This window comes from Myotis davidii, unplaced genomic scaffold (assembly GCF_000327345.1).
Source record: "Myotis davidii unplaced genomic scaffold, ASM32734v1 scaffold201, whole genome shotgun sequence".
Classification (NCBI taxonomy): Eukaryota; Metazoa; Chordata; class Mammalia; order Chiroptera; family Vespertilionidae; genus Myotis; species Myotis davidii.
In genome coordinates this window covers 5,062,620-5,077,069 of record NW_006297819.1, presented here as the reverse complement: position 1 = coordinate 5,077,069, position 14,450 = coordinate 5,062,620, and the positions used below count along the sequence as shown (strand labels likewise).

General features: G+C 38.5%; 1 protein-coding gene across 2 annotated transcripts in view; it reads right to left on the bottom strand.

Moving 5' to 3' along the window:
• Positions 1-14,450, bottom strand: part of NAA50 (N(alpha)-acetyltransferase 50, NatE catalytic subunit) — a 34,520-nt gene that overhangs the window by 19,720 nt on the left and 350 nt on the right. The gene's annotated exons all lie outside the window — the stretch shown is intronic.

Here is a 14,450-nt window from a genome sequence, read left to right as displayed (position 1 = left end):
CTGCGCCTCCTCTGAGTCTGGGTATGATATTCTCTTTCCTCCTAGTTGTAGAATTTCCACTCAGCCAGCCTTCCTGTGGTTCTGGATGATGTCCGTTCCGTCCTTTTGTTGTATCTCTGAAGTGGTTTTTCTAGGCAGCAATCTCCGGCGTTAACCTATGCCGCCATCTTGGTTTCTCTCTGGATTCTGCTTTGAACAAACCTATCTTTAAAAGACTTTTATAGGACTTATGAGAAAAAACAAATATAGATTGGGCATACTGCAATAAAGTGAGTCACATACATTTTTGGTTTCCTAGTGCATTTAAAAGCTATGTTTCCACTGTATGTAGTCTAGTAAGAGCACAATAGCATTATGTCTTTTAAAAAGTATATAGCTTAATTTAAAAGTACTACTGAAAATGCAAACCATCATCACAGCCTACAGTGAGTTGAGACATGATTTTTGCTGGTGGAGCGTTTTGCCTTGATGTTGATGGCTGCTCACTGATCAGCATGGTGGTTGCTAAAGGCTGGGGTTGCTGTGGCAATATCTTAAAAGAAGACAATGAAGTTTGCTGCATTGAATGACTTTTCCCTTCACTATTTCTCTGTAAAATGCAATGCTGTACCGTATGATAGCATTTTATACATAGTACTTCTTTCAAAACCGGAGTCAGAACCTACAGACTGAAGGGTCCCAAATTCGATTCCGGTCAAGGGCATGTACCTCTCAAACCCTGCAGCTGCTTTCTCAACTGAGTTTATGTAATATTCTAAATCCTATGTTGTCATTTCAACAATCTTCACAGCATCTTAATCAGAAGTAGATTCCATCTCAAGAAACCACTTGCTTTGCTCAATCATAAGAAGCAATTCCTCTTCTAATTCTAGTTCTCTTGCTACTTCCACATCTGCAGCTACTAAAGTCTCTACTAAAGTCTGAGTCCCTCCAAGTCATTCATGAGGGTTGGAATGAACTTCTCCCAAACTCCTGTTAACGCTGATTTATTTTACCTCTTCCCACGAATCACAAATGTTCTTAATGGTATCTAGAATGGTGACTCCTTTCCAGAAGATTTACAATTTACTTTGCCCAAATATATCAGAGGCATCACTATTTATGGCAGCTATAGCCTTACAAAATGTATTTCTTAAATAATAAGACTCAATGTTCAAATTACTCCTTGATCCATGGGCTGCAGAATGGGCACTGTGTTAGCAGGCATAAAAACATTAACCTTGTACACCCTTAGCAGAGTTTTTGGATTACCAGGTGCATTGCCAATGAGTAATATTTAAAAACATCTTTGTCTGAGCAGATCTCAACAGTGGGCTTAAAATATACTCAGTAAGCCATGTTGCAAACAGATGTGCTGTCATCCAGGTTTTATTGTTCTATTTTTAGAGCATAAAGAGAATAGATTTAGTATAATTCTTAAGGGTCCTAAAATTTTCAGAATAGTAAATGAGCACTGGCATTAACTTAAAAGTCACCTAACAAGAGAGTCAGTCACTTGAAGCCAGGAATTGACTTCTCTCTAGGTATTAAGTGGTGGATGGTATCTTCTTCCAATGTAAGACTGTTTCATCTATAATGAAAATCTGTTGTTTATAGTGTAGCCACCTTCATTAATTATCTTAACTAGAGCTGGATAATTTGCTGCTTCACTTTGCACTTTCATGTTATAGAGACAGCTTCTTTTCTTGAATTGCATGAGCCAACATCTGCTAGCTTCAATCTTTCCTTCTGCAGTTTCCTCACCTCTCTCAGCCTTCAAACAATTGAAGAGAGTTAGTGCCTTGCTTTGGATTAGGCTTTAGCTCAGCTGTGGGCAAACTACGGCCCGCAGGCTGGATCCGGCCCGTTTGAAATGAATAAAACTATTTAAAAAAAGACCGTACCCTTTTATGTAATGATGTTTACTTTGAATTTATATTAGTTCACACAAACACTCCATCCATGCTTTTGTTCCAGCCCTCCGGTCCAGTTTAAGAACCCATTGTGCCCTCGAGTCAAAAAGTTTGCCCACCCCTGTACTAGAAGCAAGCAGTGCACCTAGACTTTTTACAGTAATTTAACTAATAAGAATTCCCTTTTGAGAATTGTTTCCTGGAATATGAAAAATGCATAATGGCCCTAGCTGGTCTGGCTCAGTGGCTAGAGCATCAGCCTGTGGACTGAAGGGTCCCGGGTTTGGTTCCGGTCAAGGGAACATGCCCGGGTTGTGGTCTAAAACCCCAATAGGGGGTGTATACAAGGCAGCCAATCAATTATTCTCTCTCATAACTCATGTTGCTATCTCTCCCTCTCCCTTCCTCTCTGAAATAAAAATGTATTTTTTTAAAATGCATAATGTACACTCTCTGATTATGGGAAAAGATCACATTACCAAGAAATGTCCATAGTGAGAATAATATTTAAACACAGAATTACCAAACGTAACACTTATATTTTAGGGGTAAAAAGAATGAGAACCCATAAAGATGTTTGAGAAATAATTTTCACAAGAGTAGGGAAAATATCTGGAGAAGCAGTGTCACAAAATCCAGGAATGGATTCCAAACTATACACCAGAATCACCTTGCCAGTTACAAATTCAGATTCCCCCATTTCACCTTAAAATATTTATTTTTGTAATTAAGCTTATTATGTTAACCATACAAAATTAGCATCCACCTAAATTAATAAACTTCTCACTGCATGTGTGTAAATTTCTAAATTAAAGTGGGCAGAGAAGTGGAATACGTCAATAAATAAATAATGCTATATTAGAATGGATTTCACATAAAATGTTAATCATTTCCCCTATAATATAGGATGTTTTACTATAGCTATGTGTGTGACCTAGCTAGTGTTGAGGAGCTGTGCCTCAAATTCAAAACGGTCCAACCCAAAACTTAAGTTAATCACAGCACTGACTGCTTACTTCAGAAAAAGATCTTAATATAATTTAATAATGTAGACTATTTTAATTTGCCAGCTTAAGATCTCTACTCTGTAGGTAACACCTTAATTCTTGGCCTAAAAGTTAAATCAGCCATGTGGTTTTAAAAAAAATTTAAGTTGGTTGCTAATACACAAGCTTACATTTTTTGTTTTAATATATTTTTATTGATTTCAGAGAGAGAGAGGGAAGGAGATACATCAATGATGAGAGAATTATTGATTAGCTGCCTCTTGCATGCCCCCCTACTGGGCATGTGCCCTGACCAGGAATCAAACCGTGACCTCCTGGTTTATAGGTCAATGCTCAACCACTAAACCACACCGGTGGGCACAGAGCTTACATTTCTTCTCGTTTTACTCATTTACTTTATCTGTTCTGTCCTAGGTTCCTATTGCCCCTGGAGCTTACAACCGTAACTATAAAAACCTGAGGACAGTAGTTATTAAAGACACAAAATGATTCTCTTAGCTCAAGTAAATTTATGTGACTTGCTATTTTTTTCTTGTTTCTCAAATGCATAACAAAACCCCAATGCATCTTCATACCAAAGTTTTTAGACTAAGGACCTAAAAGGGGAGACAGACTGATGTGACAGAAGTGCCCATAAAAATGTGTACTAAGCACTGGCCAGTGTGGCTCCGTTGGTTGGAGTGTCATCTCATGCATCAAAGGATCTCAGGTTTGATTCCATTAGGACACATGCTTGGGTTTCAGGTTCAGTCCTCGGCCAGAGTGCATATGGCAGGCAACTGATCATTGTTTCTCTCTCCCTCTCTCTATAAACTCAGTAAAAACATATCCTCAGGTGAGGATTAAAAAAAAAGTGTACCAAGTCCTTAGATCTGGGAAAACATAGCTACTTGCCTTTTACTTTCTAGAACCCATTAGATATTATTTTGTGCCAGCACCACAAGATCAGTCTATTATTCAGTCAAATATATATAGCTTTGAGCTTAGAAAATGGTAATAGGAAACCTTTACTCTTGGCTTATAAAAGACCAGTGTGATAAAATGAGATAATGCATGTTAAGTATTTAGCACACCAACATCAGATAATAAGCTCTTTAATATTTAGCTTTTATTAAAGGTAATCTTAATTATGTCCATAATTGTAGGAACAAAACTCAGTGGCAATATTCTGCAAGGCCACAAGATGGAGACATGACTACACGAAAGTGGGTCTTTTTCTACAAATTCTGACTTTTAAAGTCACATAGCAAAAAGAGAAAATGAAGTATAGAGAAAGCTGTTAAAGCTTGTTTATATTTTAGATGCTCCATTGTAACAACCAAAAATGCCTCCAGACACTATCCAGATTTCTGGGGTGGGCAGGAGGTGTAATCCTGGTAGAGAGTCACTATTCTAGATAGGTTTAGCAGGTATCAAAAAAGTGGTGATGGGTGGATCAGCTCTCCAAGCTGTGTGACTGCAAGTATCCTGTGTATAAAAACAGTAATTATTTAGCTGGGTACTGGAAGCGCTAAACACACAGGAACAAAATCTACTCAAGGCTATAATCTAAAAAGAATACCTATATTCAATTAGGTGAGCTCCTTCCCAGCTCTGCCTTTTTCCTTATGACTACCTAAATGTTGGTATTTTTATACTTCAAAATCTCTGAATCCAAACATATATTTCTAATTGCTTACTAGTTAGTTATCTCTATAGGAATATCAAATTCAACACATTGAAAACTGAATGCATCATTCTCTATAGCAGTGGTTCTCAACCTTCCTAATGCTGCGACCCTTTAATACAGTTTCTCATGTTGTGGTGACCCCCAACCATAAAATTATTTTCGTTGCTACTTCATAACTGTAATTTTGCTACTGTTATGAATTGTAATGTAAATATCTGATATGCAGGATGTATTTTCATTGTTACAAATTGAACGTAATTAAAGCATAGTGATTAATCACAAAAACAATATGTAATTATATATGTGTTTTCCGATGGCCTTAGGCGACCCCTGTGAAAGGGTTGTTCGACTCCCAAAGGGCTCGCGATCCACAGGTTGAGAACGGCTGCTCTATAGAAAATTAAAACATCTACCTTTATTTGCTATCTTCATTAATAGCCCACCCCCTCCACAGAAATGGAGTTTTAGATGTAGTCTTATGTCCTATTTTTTAAAAATATATTTTATTGATTTTTTTTTAGAGAGGAAGGGAGAGGGACAGAGAGTTAGAAACATCGACCAGCTGCCTCCTGCACACCCCCCACTGGGGATGCGCCCGCAACCAAGGCACATGCCCCTGACCGGAATCGAACCCGGGACCCCTCAGTCCGCAGGCCGACGCTCTATCCACTGAGCCAAACCGGTTTGGCTTATGTCCTATTTTAATACCCATTAATTCTGCTTCCCAAATATCTTCATAACCTTTTCCTATAGTTTTTTGGCAGTGTGGTTCAGGCCATCATTTGAATCCAAAACCTCTAGCCTAATGAAAGGAAATAAGATTAGAGGAAAGGAGACAAAGCCATCACAAGCAGTCAGAATAATATAAAATACAAATCCAATCATTTTACTTCTCTGCTTAAACATTTTCAACAGCTATGGCCTTGGCAGAGTAGCTCAACTGCGGCTCGTGAACCACATGCGGCTCTTTGGCCCCTTGAGTGTGGCCACGAAGTTTCAATCACACTGTGCGTGCGCACCCGCACATGGTATTTTGTGGAAGAGTCACACTCAAGGGGTCGCAGTTTGCTGACCACTGGGTTAGAGCATTGTCCCAGTACACCAAGATTTCGGGGATCTGGTTAGGGCATACACAAGAACCAACCAATGGGTGAATAGATCAGTGGAACAACAAATCAATGTCTGTCTGCTCTAAAAATCAATTAAAAAATTTTTTCAACAGTTACACATAACCTAACAAATAAGATTCAAATAATACTACATATAAAACTCTTTATCACCTAGTTGTGGCTACTGGCCTAGTCTTCCCTTCCTCCCTCATTGTATTTTTGGCCATAAAAAGTAATCAAAAATCCCAGAGTCCATCTCTTTCCTTCTTGGCTCACCTCTGTTTCTATGCTTAACAGTGGAGGACATGTTAATAGCTATAAAAATAAAAATAAAAGTGCCATTGGGGGGAAGTAAGTCTCAAAAAGACACAAGAGCAAAATAAAGATAACAATTCCAATATGATTCCAAAGTTCTGTTTCTTAGTGTCACAGAAAGTTAGAGATGACAGAGATTAGGGATGGCAAACATGGGACATACATTCCACAGAGGTCATGGTAGGTATTAATCATTGACATCACCTTTTTTTGGTAATCTAAGCACTTTTAAAAGCTATTAATTTATTAAACACTGATTAAGATACTACCAACAGACTAGAACTATCACATGAAATAGAATATTTAGCCATTTTTGGTCAGATTCAAGCTACTCTCTTTAAAGATAAAGGAACCAAGGCCCAGGTCAAAAAATTACTAATGACCCCACTGTGAACTATCATTAGTGATTGGCGCCACACTAAACTACAAAACATGGCTGCTTTATAATCAATGCTTTTTGGATTATAGTAAGTTTCCTTTTTGAAGATAATGGAAGCTACAAGTAATAAACTACCCAGACTAGAGAGGGGAAAATCCAAATATATCACTTTTGTTCAGTTATTTTTTAAAAAATGTTTTAAATTGATTTTTTTTTTTTTTGAGAGAGAGAGAGAGAAAGGGAAAGGCAGAGAGAGAAAAACATGGACGAGAAACATCAATCAGCTGCCTCCTACACGCCCCCTACTGGAGATGGAACCCAGAACCTGAAACCCGGGCTTGTGCTCTGATCAGGAATCCAACCCGCACCTCTTGGTGCACAGGATGATGCTCCAACTGACTGAGCCACATTGGCCAGGGCTTCAAATATATCTTTAAATATACTTTTTTTTTTCTGGAAAGAGAAATAAAAAAATGTTTAAAATGCTCCTAAGTGAAAAAATATTTTCTTCGCTTATCATAGCTTAAACAAGTTACACCTGTAAAAAATTTTTTTCTGATGTGTCATAAACTGGCATCACTGTGACAATATTTACTAATTTGAATGTTTCAACCCATTTCCTAAAGAACATTATCTTTTTTGTAATCTGATGTAAAAAAGTAATCAATATCCAAATTAAAAACCTGGTAAGTTATACAAGTAACAGGTAAGTCACAAAGAAAAGAAATGGTCAGTCAGTACAAGTGGGAAATGTCCAACTTAACTAGAAAAACATACATGCCATTTATCACCTAGTCAGCAAAGCAAAACTATAGTTAAGGCTTTATGTGCACCAGTGGGGTCCCTTGGCCTGGCCTGTGGGATCAGGCCGAAATCGGCTCTCTGACACCCCCCCAGGGGTCCTGGATTGTGAGAGGGCGAAGGCCAGACTGAGGGACCCCACTGGTGGCACTATTGGGGCCAGGGAGGGATGCAGAAGGTTGGCCAGCTGGAGAGGGATCACAGAAGGGCTCCAGGGCATCTCCGGCCTGTCTTGCTCAGTCCCAATTGGCTGGACCCCAGCAGCAAGCTAACCTACTGATCGGAGCATCTGCCCCCTGGTGGTGGGTGCATGTCATAGCGACTGGTTGGCTGGCTGACTGCCCCCTGGTGGTCAGTACATATCACAGTGAGCAGTTGAGCAGCTTTAGCATATCATTAGCATATTACTCTTTGATTTGTTGAACAGACTGGATGGCACTTAGCATATTAGACTTTTATTATATAGGATATCCTCAAAACCAACTTGTAAAGAAACTATTAGTAAAAAAGAAACTATTAGTTATTTCTATCATTTTACAAATGCTCAATGTATGACACTCATCCCAGATAAGGGTATTTTATACCATTCCATAGTGGCTGAAATGGCAGCCACAATGTCTTCCTCCACTTCTTTAAAGTTTTTCCAAATGCCCCTCAACTTCTCCATCAGCTCTTGGAGAAGAGAAGGGAATGCTCATGCATTGCTGGTAGTATAAACTGCCATTATCTTTCTGAAGTTAACTTGGCAACAAATATCAGAAATTTTAAAATGCCAGTACCTTCTGATCCAAAAAATTCATTTCTAGGGAATTATCCAAAAGAAATAATTAAGGATGTGTGTCAAGTAGTTTTTTAAAAAAGTATTCACTTCAGCACTTTTGAGGACTAACAACTGAGAAGACTTTGGACTTGGAAAACAGGGTTGTTCCTCCACCCCACATCCCCAATATCAGCTTCAGCAATGACAGAGGCAAAACATAGGTTGTACTAGATCCACAAAGGTAAATATATACTTCCATTATCCCTTCCCCATCCGTCAGGCCTCTACTAGAAATATAACAAGTCACATACGTAATTTGTAATTTACTAATATCTACATTAACAAACCAAAGACACAGGTGAAATCATTTCAACGTGTAATCAAAATAACAACTATTAATGATTATTTTACTTTTTCTTGTCTTTTTTATGCCAAGCCTTAAAATCCAGTGAATATTACATTTCTAGCACCACTCAATTCACACATTTTCATTGGAAAGATCTGATCTGTATTTATATTTCATAAAATTTACAGTAGATTCACATATACAAGTTGTTTCAATACTTAAAAATTGCCCCAGCCAGTTTTGCTCAGTGGATAGAGCGTCGGCCTGCAGACTGAAGGATCCCAGGTTCAATTCTGGCCAAGGGCACATGCCCCGGTTGTGGGCTCAATCCCCGGTGGGAGGTTGTGCAGGAGGCAGTCAATCAATGATTCTCTCTCATCATTGATGTTTCTATCTCTCTACCTCTTCCTTCCTCTCTGAAATCAATAAATATGTATTTTCTAAAAAATATATTTTATTGATTTTCTACAGAGAGGAAGGGAGAGGGACAGAGAGCCAGAAACATCGATGAGAGAGAAACATCAATCAGCTACCACCTGCACACCCTGCACTGGGGATATGCCTGCAACCAAGGTACATGCCCTTGACCGGAATCAAACCCGGGGCCCTTCAGTCCCCAGGCCAATGCTCTATCCACTGAGCCAAACTGGTCAGGGCAAGAAATATGTATTTTTTTAAAAACTGTCCAACAACCAACTCTGAGTATCAGTTTTTAAAGTTAAAATTTAAAATCCAATTTCATCAAGCCACATTTCAACTGCTCAATTATAAGCAGTCACTACTATTTTGGACAAGAGAGGACTAAATTGTGCCAATGAGTGAATGCAAACAGATAATGGAAGAGAATAGGTAAAGAGAAAGCAGTGTTCGTGATTGAACAATTATATTATTTTGTAACTATTAAACTACAATTCATACAATTTTCATTGCTATGAAGGAAAAAAGTTTCTATTGGTCACTACTAGTATTCTAATGGAGTATGAAGACCAAGCATGTCAAACTCTTGGTTGGCGGGCCACAGGCCTTGAGGCATGTGGCCTGCCTGCTGCGAGTTTGACATGCTTGATGTAGACTGTGCTTCAAAAAAATAATTAATCTAGAAGGTGTATCTTTCAGGTGGTATACAAAACTGGAAGCCATAGCTAATAACTGGAAAAGAAAATGAAGTCAAAAGATTTCCATCAAGCCAACAGAGGACGTAGCAAAGTAAAATTTAATAAAAATATTACTTTTGTCTGGCAAAAGCACTGGCTTTGAAAAATAATGCTTCATATGAATGGCCATTAAAAATATTTTCCAACCCAGAAACTTTTGATTATTTTGTTTTGTTCAGAACTTTATCAACAGCTGTCCACAATTTTGGAAAGAAATCATAACACTGACAGCAACACAGTGTTAGTCACCAATGTACATATCTATACTGGTAGCAGGCATACTTTCTAAATTACATAATGATTCTATTTACAGACAGATGCAAAAGTCCGGTCTTACAATTTGAGGTATAGCTGTACCTGATCATTTAGACTGAAATAGATATAATTTACTTTCCTTTATTTCTCTTTTATATTAGTTAGGACATTATATTGACTTTTAAAATAAATGTGGCACGGGTGGGTTATATATGAATTTATCTTAACATAGCAAGGGGACAATACAAGGTATTTGTTAAAATTGAGTATCTCAATCAATAGCCCACAAGTTATTGGCTTCATAGAAGCAAGAAGTGTGAACTGAAGGTTTATAAAAGTTCCTGAATTCTACTTCAGCCTGTCTGGCTTTTTCTGTTTGTTGTTGTTTGTGTTTTTTTCTTACAAAATTAGCAATAAAACCTTAAAAACTGTTTTATTGAAGTATATCTTGTTTACTACTTACTGATTTGTTTTTACATTATATACACACCTATGTAATCAACATCCAAGGTAAAGATACAGAATATTTATAGCACTTCAAAAATTCCATTTGTGCCCAGCCGGTGTGGCTCCGTGATTGAGCATCAACCTATGAACCGGGAGGTCACATGTTTAGGTTGTGGACTTGATCCCCAGTAGGGAATGTACAGGAGGCAGCCGACCAATGATTCTCTCTCTTCTTCTCCCTTCCTCAATGAAATAAAACAAACAAAACAAAAAAACAACCCCATTTGTGCCATTTCCTAGCCAATAAGCTGTCAGAGGCAACCATTATACTGAATTCTTCAACATAGATTTGATTCCAGAGTTTTATATTTTAACATTTCAATTACTAAACTACACAGTTCTATGTATTATGTTTATACTAGAAGCCCAGTGCATGAATTCGTGCATTGATGGGGTCCCTCAGCCTGGCCAGCGATTGGGGCTGATCAGGGCTAGCGGGCCACAGGGAAGGAATGCAGGAGGTTGGCTGTGGGAACACACTGACCACCAGAAGGCAGCTTCTGCGTTGAGCGTCTGCCCCCTGGTGGTAGTGCATGTCATAGCGAGTGGCTAGTCGTCTGGTTGCTTAGGCTTTTATATATACGTAGATAGATTTTTACTGTCTATTTTCCCATCTTTACTTTGTGCACATGTATTCACATCTTGTTATAGACATTTTTATTTTTTAAAAAATTAAAATAAATATTTTTATTGATTTCAGAGAGGAAGGAAGAGGGGAAGGGAGAGAGAGAGATAGAAACATCCATGATGAGAGAGAATCATGGATTGGCTGCCTCCTGAAAATCCCCCACTAGGGATTGAGCCCACAACCCAGGCATGTGCCCTTGACCAGAATCGAACCTGGGACCTTTCAGTTCGCAGGCTGGCGCTCTATCCACTGAACAAAACTGGCTAGGGCTAGACATTTTTATTAGAACTAATTTTTACTACAGATAAAAAAATAAATGGATTCAGTTTTATTTCCTATTATATTGATTAATTATATTGCCATCTCAGTCATGGCTGTGCACGGCATACCTTCATGCCTGAGTATCACCTTTCCTAAGTGGAACAACAGATTAAAAAAAAAATCAGCTTACCAACCACAAATTCAATGTACAACGTTCCTGGTTCGTAGCAAGCAACTTTAGTACAAAAGGAATATCTAACATACCTCAGATTTCTAGACCATGCATATAGATACATACAGTAAAAGGTGAAAGGTTTATATGATCTGAAGAGAAATGAGAGTATAAACCCCTTTGGTGCACGAGACGACGCCCAATCAACTAAGCTACACCAGCCAGGTTAGGACAAATGCCAGGATTGTGGGCTCGATCCCCCATAGGGGGTGTGCAGGAAGCAGCTGATGGGATGTTTCCCTCAAACATTGATATATACATCTCCCTTTCTCTCTAAAAATTAATAAAGGCTCTTTAAAAAATAAACACATACATGCAGTAATTAACTGCAAACTTATCTATTATGGAGAACAGATGAATACATGTCAATATAATGAAATGTCCTACTGCTAATAAAAACTAAGTAAAATAGGGAGAAAAGCAGGTAAAATAGTAACTAAAGTTTTAAAATGATAGGCAATGATCCTATATAAAAGGCTAATACGCAAATCTACTGAACGGCAAAACTGGTCGCTATGATGTGCACTGACCACCAAGGGGCAGATGCTCAACGCAGGAGCTGCCCCCTGGTGGTCAGTGCACTCCCATAGGGGGAGTGCTGCTCAGCCAGAAGCCAAGCTCACAGCCTGCGAGTACAGTGGCAGTGGCGGAAGCCTCTCCCACCTCCTCAGCAGTCGGACATCCCCCGAGGGCTCCCAGACCTTGACTGCAAGGGGGTGCAGGCTGGGCTTAGGGACCCGCCCTCGTCCAGTGCATGAATTTCGTGCACCGGACCTCTAGTATAACATATTTAAATAGCAGACTGATTTAGAGGGTAAGTTCTGCATTTGTTCCTAATTTTAGATATTTCTATTCAACTTACAGTTCAGCTAGCTTCAATAGACAATTAAAAGTTAGCAAATAAAAATTCATACGAAAACCATATAAACCATTTTCACAGGTCTTCTAACACTAACCACATTGTGCATGTTGATAGAAGTCTTTGAACTCAAGGACCTTAAGGTATTTTAAATAATGTCTACTGTCTTCCTTTGTTCAGGCTCTTAAATAGAAGACTCAGAAAAAAAAATTTTTTTTTAAAGTCCCATCTTACCTGGGAGTTAGTTCATATGTGAAGTTAAAGGCACTATTCCTATGAAATCATCTTAAAAGTTTACCTCTAGTAACACAATTTTAAGCTCCCAATAATAGGAACTAGACTTAAGGACTCTTTATTTCAGGCATAGTTGATGGTGTAAGGTACAGACTCAATAAAAATTTCCTCTAAATTTAGTCAGTTCCCTTAAAGTTCACTCATTTCTGGGGATTTGTCTCCATCAGGTTGATATACAAAAATAATCATTTAAATAAAAGATAATTGCCGTATGTAGACTGTGATTACTACCACTGTTCGACTAATTTCTATTGCCAACATAGTTATCAGAACATTACCCTAGAGACTGAGTTAAACCAAAGATTTTGGAACCAAGCATACAGAATAATTTATTTGAGGCCCTCCTTTATAAACCCATGCACACAGTCTCAATGGGAACTCTTCTTCGGCCTCCTGTTCATATCTAAAATAGCCAAACTTCCTAGATCATAATTCAAATGTAGTGAACACTTCTCATATTTCTCAATGGAAATCTTGTTTGGAATTCTTTAGAATCTGATGTGAAATAAAGGAAACATTTCTTCATGACTTCGAAATTTTAATTATAAGACATATGATTCAACAGAATGAATCTCTAATATTTAAAACAAAATCAGAGTAAGGAATCACATTACAGAGCTAAAGCCAAATTACACTTTTGGACTTCTGCGACCTCAAACACACAAACACACCGAGATAATATTTTCAGCAGTATGAGATTATTTAGAAGACTGACTTTTATTTCACCCTCAAAAGGGTTGCTGAATAGCTGGAAAGGCTTCCTTAACTCAAAACACAGTTACAATTCTTTGACTTGCGTTAACAGAAAAAACTCAGGCAGTAAAAAAGGAATTCTCACCCTTTGCAATAGCATCGATGGACCTGGAGATCGTTATGATAAGCAGAAATAAGCCAATCAGAGAAAGACAAATGCCATATGATATCACTTATTTGTTAATAAGTGGATTCCAATTAACAAAATAAACTGAAAAAATAGAACCAGAGGCATGGATACATGAACCAGACTGACAGCTGTCAGAAGGGAGGGGAAGGGGGCTGGATAAAGGAAGGTGAAGGATTAGCTAAGAACATATATTGCATAGCCCTTGGGCACAGACTATATTGCAGTGAGGGCAAGGGGGGCAGTGACTGGATGGAGGAGGGCAAAAGGGGTGGGGGATGGGAGACATCGGCACAGTGTCAACAAAAAATTTAAATTAAAAATTATTTTTAAAGATACATTTACAAGAGTTTAGTAAATAGTTGAAAATTATCCACATATCAAATAACAAAGGCATGATTAAATAAATTGAAAAGTTTTATATATGCATTACTAGAAAATCAATAAAAATAATACTTCCAAAGAATCTCTAATGAAAAGAAAGAAAAAAACTCAGGCATCTCAGAAAGCTTTTAACATTGATAAGATGACATTTCTTCCTCTAAGGAGGGTAAAGGCAAGCTCTCAAACAGCCAACATTTTAAAATACCGTGTTATGTAATTAATATTGTAACAGTATGTAATTTAATAGTAAGGTGACAGCTTACCCAAATGAAATATCCGGACCAAAATAATTCCTAATTTTATTCAAGAGGAAAACTATGAAAGAATACGAACTCTGCCAATTACCTGAAGAAAGCTTCCTGGTGACCAAGGACCCTCTCAGTAAGGGGGCAACACTAAACTCCCGGAGCAAGAGCTCCACCTACTGATCGACAACACTTCTTCCTTAAACATTTTGGCACCCCAAGTCTCGGGCGCTCACGCTCTCTCCGCCCCCCTCCACTCGGTCTGACCCAACCCAAATCCAGTTGAGTCACTACCTCTTAATACTCCCTGCTTTTTTTATTCCAATTCCTCCTTCTTCCAGAAGGTCCTGCAACGCTCTCAAGCGTGAATAAAACGGAAAGATGACCAACACCAAGGTTCGCGGTGTGGAGCCTAGACTGAGGAGGGCAACCCGACCACTCCGCTTGGAGAGGCGGGCCGGGGGTGTCTCGGC